General features: G+C 32.9%; 1 protein-coding gene across 2 annotated transcripts in view; it reads left to right on the top strand.

Annotated features, from left to right (window-relative positions):
• LOC129943488 (protein real-time) overlaps window positions 1–18,007 on the top strand; it is a 65,069-nt gene that overhangs the window by 4,465 nt on the left and 42,597 nt on the right. The gene's annotated exons all lie outside the window — the stretch shown is intronic.

The raw sequence follows: 18,007 nt of genomic DNA, 5'->3' as shown, positions 1-18,007 counted from the left end.
GAATCTAGAATTGCATTAAAAACATAATGGACTAGCAGTTTTACGTGGATATTTTGCAAAATATCATGCTACTGTACGCAGACTATGAAATGCCTCTTAAATGAGCACAGTAGCAGACAACTAAGCAATGGTTTCAATCATGGAATGACCTGTTTGGTCTCCGGACCTCAATCCTATTTAAAATCTTAGGACGGTCATATATAGCGGTTTGAATGCTGAATCAAAAAATAAAAAAAAAAATTATAGACTGTAGTTGAGAGCAAGGTTGGTGGTCAATAGCACAGCAAAAATGTAAGGGTCTTCTCGACTTAATGAATCGTAGTTGTGAAGCTGAAATACAAAATTAAAGGCCATGCGAATAAACACTAGCTTGCTATAAATAAAATCTTATTCGACGGAACATTTTGTACCGTTGTTTTAATTAAACTATACACAAATGAACAAACACTGTTATTGATTTTGTTTTTGAATGATCAATTTTGCATTTCATGTTAAAAACTTTTTAATTATAGTAATTTTAATGGTTTTGCTTATTTGCTTATTCCAAAACCTATCCCACCGGTATTTTAACTGAATATACTGGCTATCCACAATTTTGAATTTTAGAATTCGAGTTTTTAGTTTACCTTACCTTAGATATTTATTCTTCACTATAGCCCTACAGAATCGGCATATAATTATAGGTTGCTCCATTCCAGTTCAAAGACACTCAAAACATGGTTGATAGATAGAAGTGGTTTGTCACTACGTCTTCGTTTTAATGGTGGTTTGTTCTTTATAATGGTTGACCTTAAACTCACACCATAAGTAATTTTTGCCTCAAAATCAACTTCAAAGACTTTAGAAATGTGTATTGTCCTTAGAAAAATACTCCTTAAACCCTTTGGTAAGGGCTAAGTTAAAGTGTAAGAAAGTATAGGTATTAAGTTCTGGTCTCATAACCTTGGGCAGCGACCTTCACCTTATAAAAAAAAATATATATATCTCAGAAAACACTCTTTTTTAATTCTTATACCATTTAAGAACTTTATTAAACTTACTGTACACGCATTTTAAAATCAACTTCATTCCATTGATGAAGGTAGCTATTTATCATAAAGACGACCTTGCCAAATATACATAACAAAAATTATGTGTACATTGTAAATATGTGCACACATGTGTACATAGTAGGTTTTCTCAAGGACGTTTTTATCCTTGCCAACAGCAATGCCATAGTCAATCGCCTCCCCACACAAATGGGACGTCACGGCGCGGAAATCTTATTACCCCCAAACCACCAACTTTACAAAAAAAAACATACACACATACCCCACTATTTATTTTTAAGTGCGCTCACTTCCATTTTTAATGATAGAAGTTCAAGACAACAAGAACCACAACAACAACAACAACTAGTTACACAAAATAAAAAATAGAAAACTTAAGTTCAAGTTTAATATTAACATCAGATAAAAATTTAACAGCAACAAAAACAAGAAGCTTCTGTGCAAATTGCAATGTATGCCATGCCAGAGTTTTGCATCGTGGGTAAATGCAATGCATTGGTTATTTTTGTTTAATTTTTCTTTTTTCGTTTGCAATTCATTCAACATCAGAGGGCGATGTATGTTTGTGGGAATGTAATGTTTATTTAGGTTTTTGTTGCGTTTTATTGAATGTGTCTACCGTGTCTTTACCTAAAACTAAAGGGCACAGGATATCATGAATTTCAAGGTCTTCATGGTCAAGGTCGGTGTTGTCAAATATTAGCATTTTTATATTTTATTACCATTTTAACGATGGTTATTGTGTAGGATTGTCATGTCCCACCTTAGCTTTTTCAGATTCCGTCACTTTGACTATTCCTGCTTCAGGAGTTAAACTAATCAGGCCTTAATTTTTCGCATTTCTTCGATATATGACCAAACACACGCAGATTCAACTAATTAAGAGTTGACAGTTGCTATTCATTGGTTCTGAACACCACAAAAATGATTTAGTTATTTATGATGTTATTTAATGCAGTTCGAAAATATTAAGTTATGATAAGTTTCCATTGAACGACATCGATAGCATGTGACCATGGTTGCACATAAACACAATTAAAAGTGCTTCCTACTTGGTAATGGTATCACATTGTTTCTCTATTAAAATATCGACAGAAACAGCGACTGGAAATACATATGTACAAGTGTACAATTTATAATTGTTATCTACTCCACATTTGTTTAGTTTTGTTGCACTGGAATAAATAGATGCGTTATCTCTGTTGCTGATGTTTTTTTTTCTTTTTTGTTTACTGAAGTTGAGCATGTATCTATCACGTGAACACTCTTAGACAAGCTACATTTATAATAGAACACAGAAATATCTCTGAAAGTAAGTATGATAGATACTCCTTATATCTATCTACCTTGCTTGCGGTGAAATAAATTAAAACAAAAAAAAAACACAACATTCGCATGTAGGTGGGAATTAGTTCAGTAATATATAATATACCAACCTATTGCGTGTAAAAATAATAAAAAATGTCTGCGCGTGGATGATATTTATTCGCAAAATAAAACAATAAAGACTATCTTAGTCACCGTAGCAAAATTTATAAATATAGACACAAAAGTAAAATAATGTTTTGAAGTTGAGGTTGTTTTCGAACCTTCCTAGGTAGGTATAGAATTTGCGTCGTTTTGGAAACGAACAAACAAGACAAAAAGAACAGTGACATCTTGAACTCAGTACTGAATGAACTTGAACTCACTGAATATGTACATTATATTGAGAAAACAAAACCGGTAAAATGTTTTAATTCACTTTCACATCACACAAGATTATGTGTAGAGGTGAGGACTTTGTTTTGTTTTTATAATTGATAATTCAGGGCTAGAGCTTTGATTTGCAAATGATTTTATATTCTTTAATTTGATGCGTTTTTCAATTTTTTTGATCTGAGTCTGGTTTTCCTGAAGCATTTAGTTTGGAATTGATTTAATAAGCTGCTGATACAGAACAGTGGTCTGCTGTTTTCGAAATTCTAGACAACACAATTTAATTTCAAGGTTTTTTTATGATGATCCGATAGAAGAGTGATAGCCTTTGCACACCAAACCCAAAACCGGGTTTTCGGCAAAATGTTTTCAATATCTTTCACACCGAAAATGTACACGTTTTTATTTGACATTTAAATGTGTTTAACACCGGCTGTCAAATTTTATATTGATGAACAAATTTGTAAGTTAAAAGTTTTGTTTTTCTCAAATTGTGAAAATAAAATTAATTCTAACCATTTCAGATTGATTTTAACGAAACACTAGCTCGTCTAGAAAAAGAGTTTCAACTGAAGTTCTGAAGACAGGTGGAATGTGCTCACGACATGAACCAACAAGAACTACGAGCTCGCTTGGCTGCAGCTTTCCCCTTAGTTCACTTCAACCGGTCCTAATAATTCACTAAGGAGAAGCTAATTGTGTGGAAAATATATCATAGAATCAACAACAAACAAAACATTTAATTTTATTTAAAACATTTTCTTCTTCTTTCACAACAAATTCAATTCAAAATACTGAGCTTATGACTATTGCTTCTGTTGGCCAAAGGTGCCTTAGAATCGCCATATATTGTGGCCATCCGAGCAACTTATAGGCGGAGTTGAGAAGATTCTGAGCGATTTCGTATTGGTCCTTATGGCCGGAGCAGAAAAGGCCAATTCCTAGTTCCAGATTCGTACCAAAATCACACTCATCCAAAGCGATCACTGAAGCTGTTATGATGGGCTTCAATTTCTCCACTACTTCCTTTGAGGACTTGCCTGGTTTGTTCACTGAGGATCTTCTTGATGTTGGCAGGCTGTTCATCAAGTTGCGATAGCTCACTGTTGTGGTTTTATTCGCGGGAACAACGATTCCCACATTGCACAAATTAGCCTCCACCAGAAATTTTTTTTCATACTTATTCTCCTCCACAAATGAACTTATCTTCCAAATCCTTGTGATTGAAAGGAGTTACCGGAAAGTCTTTTCTCCAGGTAGTAAGCGAAAGCGTCGAACATATTTGTGGCCACGAGTTCGAAGACGCATCCCTTGGAAACTTCATTACAAACAAGCAAGTTTTCCTCGTCCTTGGGGTCGTCACGCCAGTAGCCATAGAAAATTCCGGTTCCTCGCTTAACAAAGACCGTTTGAAACTATGGAGGATCATAAAAGAACCGCGAGTGACGCAATTAGTCAACAGGGCTTTTATTTTTTACAACAAATTATCCCGCAATTTTTTCTGTTGCCACGCAGCTCCTCCAAAGTTTCCTTTTTTTCTCTTCCATATTTTTGAAATAAAAAAAAACAAAAAGAAATAATTCTTATTTTGTAAGGAAATTGTATAAATAATATTACTTACGACACGGCGACCAAATTTATTTCAAAATAAAATATTTATTTTAATAAAACATCCATCAGCTGTTTTGTTTGCATTAATTTGAGCGCTGAATGTTTCGAAAGGTTTGTTTGTGTAATTCAACTTTGAATTGGTACTAGTTTTCGAGATTTTTTATATAAAACTTGTGGTTTACTAAAAATGTATGGCAAAACTTGAGTTTTCGATGTAGGTTTTCGGCGGAAACCGATAATTTCCCGAAATCCGGGTTTTGGAATTGGTGTGAAAAGCCTATGAGGGTATTTTTCCATATGGGTTCCCGTTTAAGTTGAGTACCTCGCATCCTGCTTTAAAGATCAATAGTATATCTTCATAACTCAGTGAATCCTGAAAATAGTTTCAGTTACCGAAACAGTAGTTGAGCTGACTAAATATTATTTTATTGAATGATTCTTGAGCATTTTTGTCTATGATGCTGTACCGTTGTTCTTTCAGATGATTTATGTTAATCAAATAAGCATACAATCTAGCTTCACATACATTTCAAATAGACTGCCATCTTGTGAACCACCAGTCCTTTCGCAACTTCTATTAAAGCAGATTTTTAAATGTCTTTGTTGTTGCAGATATTGATATTAAAGTCAGGCTGAGACTTCTATGTGCTTGTCAAAAGTTTTGGAAGTCATGTTTCTAAATAGATTCCACAGTAGGTTGTCATTTTTTTTAAACAATTTCAATATCTTTGTTTTCATCTGATCCTCGAACCTGAGTAGCTTTGATTTTGTATTTTGTAGATAGGATCATTTGTATTAGGGAAGAATTGTTAACTCTTTTGTTACCTTCAGTTGCGTATCATTCTATTTCTGTCTTATTCCATTGTTGGAAGTTGTGTATATGCAAAAACCATTATTTAGGATTTGGTGTGTTGATAGATATGTCCTATCTTATATAGTAGGTAAATAAATCCATTGAACATCAATTTTAAACCTTCGGGTGTTTCTGAAAGTATGAGGAGGTAACCGGTGTAAAATTGTACATTTATAATGCAGCTTGCCATTCTTATTCTTGCAGGGAGTTCATGAGCAAAATTTTGTATAAAACACGAGAAGAAAAGTGCACTTATGTGGGCATCCTTGTTTAGCTGTTGTGCTAGTCCTAAACCATTTGGAGAAGTTAGGTAGAAATGGCGATCCCAAGGCAACCCAGCCTGAGATCCAATTAGCGCTGTAGTCCGCCGTTTTGATATTGGAAAAATTAACTCCATCTCAAATTACTATTAGAAACGTTGTCCAAGAATGGAGCTATATCCAGAACTTTATCTTTTTAATAGTAATCGGGATGAAATGAAGTTGAGGTGAAAGCTTTGCATTTTTTTTCTAAGTAGTTTTTCACCTTTGAATTTAATTTGTGAACTCATCTTTTCACTAAACTCTACATTTTTATCATAATAAAGTACACGAACATTTTCTACTGAAATTCGGTGGTAATTCTCGTCCTATGTCAATGACTCAAGACGAATCAATGGCGGCATTATTGGAAAATATTTTTTGTGGTAGATAAAGATCGTCACGTCGCGTCATCGCGTGCCATAGTTACCGAGCATTTCTTGTCCGAATTTGAAGATATCGACTTGGCGGACGTTTCAACAGGATGGTGGCACAAGCCACGGATCACGTTGTTGAAAGACCACAGGACCAATGTTGAATGTGAAACATCCATATCACGGTTACAATAATTGTAATCGAAACTTTTATCCCCAAATCTTTTCGTAATGCAAAACCGTATAAGATTTTCCGACGTGAAGGCTTTGGAAATAATTTTAATTCGAGACTTGAAAAAGTTTCTTAATACAATGAACTTTAGGACAGGTCTGAATGTTTTGCAAAAATTTAGTGACAAAAAACAATAATTGACTTCATTACTTTTTTTTGTTAAACCTATTAGTTAAATCTTAATAGTGTCATTATTGGAATTCGTGTTAGCATTCCATTTAAAATAGTTTGTGTCTATTATTATTTGGCTATCGTGTCATCGTGTAAATATAGCACAAAACTGCCAACTAAAATATACATACATATATAAATGAGAGTGAGAATTGTGCACACATTTTTTCGCAATCCTACATGCGACATATTTCATCACAATGTCAGTTCTTCTAAAAATCTAAGTAAGAACTAAAACTATTTAATAAAACAAAAAAGTAGGCATTTAATTTACTGACTTAGTGTAAATATCGTGATATAAAAATTAAAGCAAGCATTTAATTGTCAATAAAAATTAAAATAAATATGTTTATGTTTTTTTTACATGAATAAAAAAAACAAGACTGATTACTTATCAGTATCCGAATTAACCTTCACCTCAAAATATAATAATTAACAATAAATGACACAGGCTTTAGGTATAAACTTGCCACCACTTTGTTTATAAATGTAAATTGTTAGGTTAATGACACTTGTTTAAAAATAAAAAAAATGTTTACATGCAAAATTATAAACAATAAAATAAACTGATGTAAACATTAAAATATAACAGAACAAAAAAACTGAGTTTCATAGTTTAATGGACTTAAATGTACAGGGGCGGACTATGCTGTATTGAGGATTGTAGTATAATAGATATTTGTTATAAAGGGTTATAATGGAATAAAACAAGCTGTGTGTGAGGTATTAACAAATTTATTTTTTTTTATTTTAAAAGCGCATGTACGCCAATAAGTGTGGAATGTGACATGATTCAAATGCCCGTTTCGGCTTCTTACGGTGGCACGGCCGAGTGGTCCAATTTTCAATGACTCTTCCGCATAGATTCGATTCAATTTAAGCGATGGCCTTTGTTATGTTCACCTTTAGGGCATCGGTCGATTGTGACCTGCGACTTCAAGAAAACCCGCAGGACAAAGTCTAGAGGGGTCAAATCACATGACCTTGGTGGCCAAGAAATTAGTTATCATCGTTATGTAGCACTCGCTACATAATGTCTAGTTTTGGCATGGATGCCAAAACTAGACATGCTGTATAGAAGCTCGTCCTTGTAGATGCTGTCATATGCGGCCTTCAAATCGATGAAGGTATTCTTCGGTTTTTTCAAGGATGTGAATATTTGATCGACTGTGGACTCCTGGTCTAAAACCACACTGATAAGGACCTATCAAGTTGTTGACGATGGGCTTTAGACGTTCACAAATTACGGCAGAGAAGATTTTATAGGCGATGATTAGACTGATTCCTCTATAGTTGGTGCAGTTTAGAGAGCCTCCTTTTTTCAGGATCGGGCAAATACTGAGATTCCATTCATCGGGCATGCTTTCTTCCGACCATATCTTACAGATAAGTTGGTGCATTATCTCCAGCGCTGCTTTATGGAGCTCGACATTGAAACCATCCGCTCCAGCGGCTTTTTTAGATTTCAGCTTAGATATGGCAATCTTTACTTCGTCTAAGTCGGGAGAACGGGATTGTAGGCTTTTGTCATTTATGTTGAATGGATCATCCTGCCTGACAGCGGAATTCAGTGCGTTGTCGCCGTTATACAGTCTGCAGAAGTGGTCCTTCCATATCCTCAGCATTGACTGCGGTTCCCCTATGATGTTTCCACTTTCGTCCTTGCAGCCTTCGGTTCTAGGTTTATGTACTTGTGAATATCGTTTCAGCTAAATGTAAAGGTTTGCTTCTGTAAAACATAGCAGTAGTTATGAAAACTAAAAAAAGAACAAAACTATGTCTCAACTATTAACCTTTTTTTTTTAAATCTGCCCGAAGATTCTGGATTGGGCTGAGGTCAGGGGCTTAATGAAAGCAGTCCAAAACGGAAATACTATTAATTTTAAAACCACTCCTTAGCTTTTTTGCTGGTGTGCAAGGCTAATCTAATAAGAATGCCCCCCTCTGTCTGGGGCAGCATTTGTAGTTCCCTGAAGAACATCAACGTAAACATTATACCATTTCCTAGGTATATGGGACGTACACCATAGTATGAGAAGCAACCACATAAAACCACCATGCTTAACGGTTTTTTGAGTAAGAAGTTTGCCATTGATTCGACAGTTCTCCGGAGTGCAGTGTTTGCTTCGTCTTATAGTATAAGTCTACCTGAGTATAAATTGGTATAAATATTATGAGGCTTTGAAAGCTTACATTAATTTTGAAATTAATAAAATGTTTATATGCACAGAATTTAATAAACTATACAATAACAATAATCTAGATTATACTGCTATTATTTTGACAATTAGAATACACTTTTTTAAAGGTTTCGAGTAACATTTGGGAAAGAAAGAATTCGAACGGCTTATTTGGGAAGCACTTTTCATGACAAGAATTACTCTTGGAGAATTCGTCGATTCCTCGCAAGAGGCAGTAGCCTTGAACAAAAACTTTAGATGGCATAGGCAGGGATCGAACACAAGTCCAACGCACTAACCACCATTCCACGTGTACTACTATTTCTTGTAATTTTGGTAATTGTAAATTTTGTTTTACTTTTATAATGGAATGATAATAAAATATGTCTTAAAAGATCCTAGGTCCACAAGGTAATAAATACCATCAATCTTTGATGTAGTAGTTTCGCAAATTTTTATTCCGGAGATTGTAAGAACAAATTTAATAAAATAAAATTTTATCGCGTCAAAAATGTATTACTGTTAAAAAGATTGGTTTTATCCATTTGTATAGTCCCCACAAGACATCTCAAAGACTGTAATATGCATAGTAAAACTAAATTTTCATTATCATTGCTGGTGACTCAAATCTTAAAGTTCTTGAAGGTTTTTTCTTTTAGGATTGTTAATTCAACTTTTACTTTAAGAATATCTAGATAATAAAAAACGATCAGCCGATTACTAAAACAAGTTCGCTATTAAACCGACTCTGGTTATAGTTGAAACGTAATAGGTACTCGTATGTCGTATAAACCAACACTACGTGAAACCATAAGACCCTTGAACACCCGAATCGTCATAACGCATAACTAATGCTATGTATCGATATCGTCTGTGGCCTAGTTTCGTTTTGAGTATTATGTTTCTTCCATGGCAATCTATTATATGTATCTATCACATATGCCTAACTAGTGTATTTATATTTAGTCTATTAAGAAAGTGAAAGCAAATAAGAAATAGAATAGAATAATTGCATGTAACACATTTCGGTTTAGGTTTTTTCTATTAGAATTCCCTTAAGAAATAAATGTTGAAGTAGTAGTTACATGTAAAGAAGCACTTCCTCCCTTCTGTGACTAGGAACTCTTATGCATTGCATTTTAATTAAAGTTCCAATTAACATTTTGCAATAACGTCGATTCAATGCACGATGTCAAGCACATGCTTTTTAAATGGAAATTAACTGAACGCTTGGTTAGTCAGTAAAAATGGGAAATCTATAGTTGCATACATATGTACGGGTAGTAAATATGTAGCTACATGTTTATAATTACTTTGTCTAAACACGCCCCGTGATTTACTATGTAATAATAGTTTATTATTTGTTTATCATATCAAAGTCTTGTTCTTTTGTTTTTATTGTGAAGGCAGTGTTCTGCAGTCGCACTAATTGGGTTTGGGTGCCACAACGTGGTTTCTATAACCACTAGACTATCACTTTACTTGTAGGTCACATTGCAAATTGCATATTTTTTTAATATACATGTGTCAAAGGACGTTGTCGATCAAAGAAAGCCTTCTAGTGTGTTTTTTCTTAGATTTATTATGGTGAAAACTAATTTGACAGCTGACGGGTAATTTTAGGTTAGTATTCTTTGCCAATTAAATTTACTCACATAAAAATAAGTGTTTTATTTACTTCCGTGTTGATAGTTCTTTAAATGTTGTTTAAAACAGCTGAAGAAAGAAATTTCTAATTCATTGAAGTATGTAGATATCGCACCTGATCAATAAAGTTGAGTGCTTAAAAAGTTTCCTGTCATCAAGTTAATTGCTCACGTAATTCTACTTCAAAATCGAAGTAGATCAAAATAGCACGTTGATCACGTCATTTAAGATCCCAACGATTTATGTTTTCTCAACACTTCAATGTTTTTTAAAAATATGTTCTTAAAAATTAAGATTTTTTTTCAATTTACAATAGATACATAGTTCAAAAAGTCTCCGTATAGCAGTTTTTTTTTTTTGTTGATTCTGAGATAAAATATTGATTATGATTATTATTAGGCAAGTATTTTGAAAATCAGTATCACAATTATTTAAAATTTGGTAAAAAAAAGTTAAGGTGGGAACTAAGTTTTTCTCAATATAACCACTTTGGTTCTTACATTAATTCCTAGTACCTTTTAAAAAAAAAACACTTAAATTAGGCTGCTATACGGAGACTTTTTGGACTAAGTGCACCTAGATAACCTCTTAATTGAAACAAATTTCAGCTCACTTCGATAAGTTCCACTGCTTTTCTACTGAAAACACCCGTCCCTTAAAAAGTTTCAAGAAACACAAACATTCTTTCCTCACTCAACACAATACCGTGAGCAGTAAAAGTTGGTGACATTAAAACTTGCTGGTGTTGGGCTCCAGGCATTAGGTAATAACCACGTTTATTTTGTATTGTGTCTGCAAAATTTAATGTCATGTTTATTTATAGAAATCTAATCGATCTTTTGAATTGTCCATGATATTTTTTTCTTTAGTCAAATGGTAAACAAATTGGATGCGTTGTCGTCGCTATCTAAAAATAAAGAGAAATCTGAAGTTTTTGTTTCTCCCACTTTTCTTAAATAATTCTTTTGAAATCAAAATAAGAGTTCTTAAAACTGTTGTCGTGTTTCCAACAAAAAAACCTAAAATTAAACTTAGACCGGTGAATGGACATAAAAAGGTCCTTCATCATTCCCATTCTCTTTTTATTCGTTTTAAATATAATTTTTCATAGATTTCATTTCATGGAAGGTATCGTAGCCCCTCTTACAATGTTAGAAAAAAAATATGAGCAAGCCCACACGCATATAATATTCGCATAAATGTACGTCATAGCTTTAAAGGTACCATAAATTGTTAAAAGTTCATTCCGCATAATAGAAACTTAAAACGTCCGCCCGCACCCGTTATCATAAAGTCTACCATCAGCATCATCACGTTCCATTCTTCGGTGGAAATATAATATTTTGCAGCGTTTTTCCATGAGAAACAATTTAAATAATTCGACGTGTAAAAGTGGTAAAAGGGCAAACACACAGCTTTGATATGTGAGTTGGAATCCTTTAGTTCTATATTTGCCAACTCCTAACATGGTTTCCATTAGACTTTTTTTTCATTACCTTGACACACGATAGAAAGAAAATATAGAGAGAAAAATACGAAAAAAAACCAAGGGCTTCAGAAGGTTGGTTCTCATATATGTAGGTTTTCCTTATATTTTCTGTATTTCTTGTTTGTTTCCACTTCTGAATGTGTGTAGTAGGAACGTTACTAGAGGACATTCGTATGTTTAGAAAATCTCTTTATGTCTGTATACTTGAAAGAGGAATAGTAATACAAAAAAAAAGAATAATTCAGGATTGTAAATCAATAAATTCCATCAAAACAAATTTGTTTTAAATTCGAAAATCAACAAATAATATAGATTCTGATGGGAAGGTACCTGAATATTGTTATGCATGTACAAAGATAAACGATATGCACATGTATCCTATATGTTATGAATAATAGTTAAGCTAGGTTTGTATACAACTTGTGTACTTGTTTGAACAATGAATAAATTGAATGGTGTGATAGCTTGTCGAGTGTCAAACCAAACAAGATTTATTCCTCGAAAAATCTTCTCTGCTTGTTGTTTGACGGAAGACAAGCCATGAGATTAAAGTATATCATTTGCGAGATGCTCTTGGAGGAACAATTATTTAAACGAAGAAATAATGTGGAGTCCTGCTGAAACTTTCTGTATTTCTGCTTCTTATGTCTATCCCAACATTATTTTTAGATGCCTTCATTTAATCTTCTGATGTATTCTTCGTCCTAATTTATCTTTATCAGAATTGAGCTGGTTAAAATATTAGACAAATGATTGACACCAAATTTAAATATGAATAAATTAGGTAGCTTGAGCTTAGTGACTTACTATTCTCAACCATTCCTGTGTTCAAATAATGTCAAGGATGGGGGGGGTCAAGTTTTTAACGAATCCTAAACGCCTTATTAATTAGTAGTACCCGTGGCATGATGGGTAGTTCGTTGGACTGTCCCTTGTTAGTGACGAAGGTTGAGCTTCAGCTCATCTTCAACTCAATACAAAACAAAAAGTCAGCAGGTGTCGATGGTATATCCAACATTTACCGATGGAGGCAATTGGCATTTACACCACACTCTTCAATAATGCACTGAATAATGCATATTATCCAGTGGATTGGAAGACCGCTGTGGTTCATCCTCTCCCGAAAAAGGGAAAGGACAACTCCAACCCGTCAGATCTTCGGTCGATAAGTCTTCTTTCGAGCATCAGCAAAGTTTTCGAAAAGATTATCAATAACGCTCTGAATAATCGGGCTGCTGACAACAAAATAATTCCAGATAAACAGTTCGGGTTCAAGGCGGGTCATGACACAATTCATGCTGCGTCTAAACTCGTTTCTGATATCCAATGGAATAAATCAAAACAACAATGCACAGGTGCCGTTCTGGTTGATTTGGAAAAGGGTCTTTACCTAAAACTGACCATGCTTGGCATAAGCAAGCCATTGTGTACTTGTACTTTATGATATGCTTAAGAGTAGAAAGTGTGTTGTCAAAAGTGGCAATGTAACTTCTACCACAACATTCACAATTAAAAATGGTCATCAACGGGGAGCGGGGAATTCGCCTATTCTCTTCAGCATTTACACCAGCGCAGCGATCTGATAGGTAGTCTAACAAAGGCAATTGCGTACGCCGACGATGTTATTGCGTACAGAACGGCCCAAAAGGTTGAGGTTATTAGAATTCCCTTGCAACGTGATTTCGACAAGATTTAGCGATATTGCGACGACTGGAAACTAAAAATAAATGTCCAGAAGTCGGAGACAATTCTGTTCCGGACTCCGTTGGCTAGGGCCCCGAGGGATAGGTGCAAGAATTGGCGCAAGATGGTAATCGTGTTGGTGTATTTCAACGTTGCCCCTTCCCAGATGGAGAAGTTTCGGGTGTTCGAGAAGCAGTGTTTACGACGCTGTACCGGCTTATATAAAACAGCCGAATCTTCTTATGTGCATTATTATTCCAACGAGGTCCTATGCAACGGAGCTCGAATCAACAAAATTGACAATAAAAAATTAACGTGATAAATTGCAAGATTACCCATTAGTTTACCCAAGAGCCTAATTTCGGACGTATTTTTAAGTACAGAGGTTCTTTCTTTAGCCGCACTACGCGAATGTGGAATTCCTTACCACATTTTGTCTTTCCCAACCATTGTAATATTCAGGAATTCAAATCCAATGTGCACCGACGCCTTCTTTCAAGCCCTATCTCTGTCCTAATGCTCACACTGTGTCTTGTCTTTACATAATAAGGGTAGTAATATCCCCTTAAGTGTGCGCTTGTTATAAAAAAAGCATATATTGTATTTTAAAAACTAATTGCCTAGTACTAAGTAAAGTTGTAATCCGATTAAATTGGTAGCTAAGTTGCTTTCATAAAGATTCACATTACTAGTTAATACAAAGCGAAGACAGTAGGTTTTAAGTTTCATAAACTTCCTTGTTGTGATGATATATTTTTTGTTGCTTGAAAACCTGAATTAATGGTTTAACAAAATAAAATTAATCCGAAAATTGGAATTTAATACATGCATCCATATTCTAAATATTACCTTTCGTTTTGGCATTTCAAAAACAGTTATAAACGCATACAAAAATATTTAAATTGAGAAAATTACAGATTGAGAACTTATAAAGACCATCGCTAAAATTAAAACGTTTTGGATGATGTTTTTGAGCTCGAAGCCTGAAATAGATAAACTTGCATACTTAAGGGTACTTACATACTTAGCATTGGCCCAAAATGTTTGCCAAATTATCAAATTCTGAAAACATATTTTTTATTTAAATGAAAAATAAGATTGAATCATATGAATGATCATCTACTTAAAAACAGGCCAACATATACTTGGATTTTCCAAATTGTCATAAGAATTATTTAGGTCATATTTTCATTTCTTTATTTCGTTTTTTTTTTAACAATCAAATTATATAAACACAAAAGTGAAAGAAAAACAAGGTTGAAAAAAATATTTCGCAGAAAACCGAATTATTTCTTTTGTGTCATGTGGGTGGTGCTTTATTTTATTTAATTTATTTTAATTTTATATTTCGGACTTGTGACTTCTGAGTCATTAGTCATTTTCTTATTTGCTAACATTTGGTTCTGTTCACATTATAAAATATTCATTCACTCTATAATTTCTTTGTTCTTTACTTAACTAATTTGTTATACTTATTATTATTTAAACAATCGGTAATTTATAGTTGAAATGAAATTCCAATTAAGATTATTATATATTATTAATAAACAAGTAATTATTTTTCATATTTTTTTCGACTATATTTTATCTATTGATTGAAAAGTATGTTGATTTTTTAATTTATTTTCAGCTTCAAATTTTTTTTTACAAGAAATTTTTAAAAATCCAATGTTGCTTATTTTCAAATTCAATTCGCCATACAATGATTTAATGTTTTTCAAGATTTCTAAAAAAAACAACCAATTTTCTCAATCATTCCTACTTTAGCTTGGTTTCAAAAAAAAATTTCGTTTTAACGTATTTGGCCAAACTGTCTTATGTTATTATTTAAAAACCGTGCACTTTACTTCTTAGTATTTTTTTTTATATCATTAGCATTTCGGTGCTTAGAAGTACTTTAAGTATTTAATGAAGCTTTTTTAGCTTTTAAATATAATCTTAATTATTATTTTATAGTATAGATAAATGGAGTTTAGATGTAAGTGTTTAAAAAATATTTTTTTAGACTACCTTTTGTAGAAAATATCTTTAAAAAGATAAGTAATGATACTTACTTTTTCGGTATCAATGTAAACATGATTTTAAAACCTAATAATTTGATTCCAATATTAAAATAAAAACTTTCCAGTGACATAAGCAGTTTCAAAATATACACAAATAGTCCGATAGACCAAGAACAGGCTATCTAAATTCATAAAGCAGATTTTATACAAAAAAAAATGTGTGTTGAATTCTCAAATCGGAAAGAGTCAGATAACTCAAGCGACATGATATTATAACGGATTTTAAAACAAGCATTTTTTATTATAGGAGGGGGCTATCTCCACCCGTTTAGGAGGGAGAAGCAATTTAAAAAAATTATTATTTAAAATGGAAAAAATAGTTAAAAAATAGCTGTAATACTTAAAATTAAGTATTACACATTTTTTAAAGCCAACATTCTGTTCTATTATCGAGTTTTGAAATCAAGTCAAAAAACTAGCACCTACCATTATTACTATCAAAAGAAGACCACTCAAGCATAATTAAATTAAAATAGTAATTGTGGTTATTTTCAGTTTTCCCAAGAACTAGAAGACATACAATCATCTAGTTTTCAGTTTTTGATCAAAAACAAATACAATTTTGAAAAAATTACACTTTAAACCTATTTTTGGTTGATTTGATTTAAAATAAAGCAAATAGAGAAAAGGGTTGGCTTTAAAAAAATGTATAAAACTTAGTTGTAAGTATTACCAATATTTGTTAATTATTTTTTTTCCAATCAACGTATAACCCATAATAAAAAATGCTTGTTTTTAACTGTTCTATACAAATACGTCAATAAACTATCGTACTCAACGCCCCAAATCTATAATTCTTTTTTTCAATATTGGGTTAAAATATTTATAATATTTCATAAAAATAAAAAAAAATCTTTATAACTTCTTATATTTGAATTGTTAAGGTTTTCAAAACAAAAAATGCTTGTGTTCAAAAACTAAAGATGGAGACTTATAACAATTTTATACATTATGAAATTCAATGCTTAAACAAAATTCAAGATTGTATACAATATTATTGACATCTTCTCAAGTTATTTTAGTTTGAAACTATTCAATGTGAATTAGCGATACCTACAGTGGTGGACAAGCACACTTATTTGATGACATGAAAAATCATGTGTCTGCACTGAAAGCTACAAGTTTATTTTATTTATATGCAATATGGTGGGATATATGATTTTACCGAAAAGTACATTGTTCAAGTAATACTTGTAAAAAAGTAATTGAAAAATTTGTTAAAACAACTTTTTTACCTGGACTTTTGTTAGGCACACTTTAAGTTTTAGATTGATAACTTTTAATGTATGCAACTTACCATTATGGAAGATTCAGTAATTGTAGGGATTCCTTTTTTTTGTAAAGACTGCACTGATTCTTCTAGGAAAACTTTCAACTAAAGTCATTCATCGCTGTCTTGGAATACCATACCATGCATCTTGAATGAACTGACATAATTGTTGCAAATTTTTCGACTTTCTTTTTTTAATTTGACGTTCCACATCATTCCACAAATTTTCGATCGGGTTCAGATCGGGTGACTGCGCTGGCCACCTTAGAACGTTAATTTTATTGACCTCTAAGCAATTCTTCACAAGTTGTGATGTGTGCTTACTGCTTAGGGTCATTATCATGCATAAATCTCCAGAGAAGTAGTCAATTCTCGTCAGAAAATGTAATCATATGGTATTGTACACATGTTGGCCCATTTGTGTTGTCAATGTTTACAATAAGACCAACACACTGCCAGGAAAATGCAGCCCAGACCATAACATTCACACCATCATGTTTGACCGTTTTAACAGTATATCGAGGATTGTGTTGTATATTCTGTGGCCGCCATACATACTTTTTGCCATCTGAACCAAACCGACAGAATTTGGATCCATCGCTCCAAAACACGTTTTTCCAAAAACTGAGTGATTTGTTCCAATTTGTTTTTACAAATCTAATCTGGCTTTCAACATTTTTTTTGTAACGAGTTGCTTTCGCTGGGTAACGCAACCACGTACATTTTTGTTATCATTTAATCGGCGGCGTCTTACTGTCCTTGATGATATGTTGACATCATAATCTTCTTTCAGTTCGTTGCGGATGGAACTGGAGCTCTGAAACGGATCCTTGGCTGACAAACGATTAATTACTTTGTCTTTTTTTGGTGTGGCCTTCCTTTTCCGAAGAAACTGTTCGATGTTTTGATTTTTGAATGGTTCCAAATTCTTCAAAATGCGAGTTGTAAACCATTTTTTTGGAGCACTCGAATAGCTTGGATATATCAGAAACTGTCCTTTCCTTGTCTTCTATCTGCAAAATTATTTTTCGTTTATCTTTTGAGCACCATTGTCCTTTTGCCATGACTATTCAAGTACATTTTGATTTATAATAATTTGATATTATCAAATACCGGACTTCCTCGAAAAGTGCACTTTTTTCAACTAAACGGATTAAAAAATGTATTAGGACTAAAATCTGCTAAATTTATGTTCAGCTAAAAATAGTTTGAATTACAAACTTATGCAGTTTTCTCAAAACGCAAACACATTTATTTATTTAAAGTAACAGTTTTTAGTTTTTAATATGGTTGTCAATAACTACATTAAATTACAAGTTGCTTAGAACAAAACCTATACAAGTAAAATAAAGTGTGCTAAATGTTTGTCCACCACTGTACATAAATCA

Source organism: Eupeodes corollae, chromosome 1, assembly GCF_945859685.1.
Source record: "Eupeodes corollae chromosome 1, idEupCoro1.1, whole genome shotgun sequence".
Lineage (NCBI taxonomy): Eukaryota > Metazoa > Arthropoda > Insecta > Diptera > Syrphidae > Eupeodes > Eupeodes corollae.
Note: the sequence above shows the minus strand (reverse complement) of the source record. Positions and strands in the feature narration are given on the sequence as shown.